Genomic DNA, 1623 nt, shown 5'->3' on the forward strand with positions numbered 1-1623 from the left:
TGGAGATTACACCATCAAGCACTTGAACCCAGAAAAATCCCTTGCAAAGGGCCATGTCCAGATTTACTTATGACACTACTGCAGAGGGTATATATCTTTGTAAATGTTGTTATTGACTTCCCAATCACAAAAGACAATTACTGTAAAGACAGCTGCCCACAAGATTGTCTTGTGATCTGTGTTTCCAAAAGGCATGTTGATTTAAAAGGATTTCACAGAGGCTAAAATTGGTGGAATTTGACCTGCAGCAGTCAATTCAATAAGGCATTCCTCTTCTCTGGTGTTAAAAAAATCTCATCTCAAATGATGTCTCTCAGTAAATTAAGCCTATTAAGTTGCCAGGTGTGAGGGTGTGGGATTTGCTGTGAGGTTTTGTGCTTACTAGATAATCTAAATGATACACTACATTGAGCTTCACTTGCACTAAGTTTGGATTGATTTTATTCTAAAATCATGGAAGCTGTTAGATAAACATATTTGATTTCATTTTTACCACAAGATCAAAGAACTAGTAAAATTGCATAATTCAGTGATCTGAATTTGAGTGTCAGTTTAAGGAATTGTATATTTATGTAGCTTTACAATAGATTTTGTAGTTAAGGTTTGGTTTTAAATTTAAATGAAGAGCAGGAGTATGTAATTATCTTCCAAGATCCATGAGGTAGCTCTGATTAAATCATCTTATTCCCCTTTGCCTTACTTTCTTTACTTCATGTGTAAAACAGTAACTTCCTGTCTTCATCTCTACAGATGTAAATGGGTCACTTATTAGGGTAGCCTGTGTCCAGGTGCAATCATCTCTGTGTATATTTTAAAGTCCTATATCTCACACGGGATAAAATATATCAAAAGTTGCAGCTGCTGCTCTGCTCAAATATTTTTCTACGCCCGAACCCCTCCTCCTTTCAAAGGCAAAACTCCCACTGGCTTAATAGAAGTTGTCATTGGTATGAGAAAATTTGAGTTTGTTCATAAAAGAACTTCCATAAAGCATAAATGCACCACAACAAAGAATGATAAATACCTACATACTCATATATGCAGATCTCCTCAACAAATGACAGACTGAAAGAGCTTGKAAGGGCTTTTTAAAAGAATGACAATATACCTACTAAGATCAAAAAAATCACATTTATTCAAATACATCAACATAATGAGTATCTCCAAAGGATTGTCCATGCAGTTTGGAAATCTTTTTCTCTGCCACATATAATTTTGCAGAATTGTTTATCACAAAAAATGGGTAGTGAGTGGTTGGAGGCCTGGTCCTGGTCAGATAATCTTTAATTACATGAACCAGGCAGGTATCGATATCAAAGTGTAGTTGTATCAAGTGGCAAATTTGTCATTGGGACGGCCTAAAATTACGGCTTTTCTTTGAAGGGAGCAGGGGCTCCCAGGCTGCAGACACAGCATGCGGGCAGCCAGTGAGACAGCGACCCGCCGGGCCCCCAGCAAACGGGCGGCCCGCAGCAGCGGCGCCCCCGGGGCTCCCCGAGGGGCGGCAGCGAGGACCGGCCGCCGCTCTCTGGCGGCGCGCCTCGGCCCGCACCAAAGATGGCGGCGGCGTAGCTTCAGCACCGCCCCTCGGGCGCGGGCGGGCGCTTCCGGCCGGGCCCCTGC

Source organism: Apteryx rowi, unplaced genomic scaffold, assembly GCF_003343035.1.
Source record: "Apteryx rowi isolate R43461 unplaced genomic scaffold, aptRow1 scaffold_803, whole genome shotgun sequence".
NCBI lineage: Eukaryota > Metazoa > Chordata > Aves > Apterygiformes > Apterygidae > Apteryx > Apteryx rowi.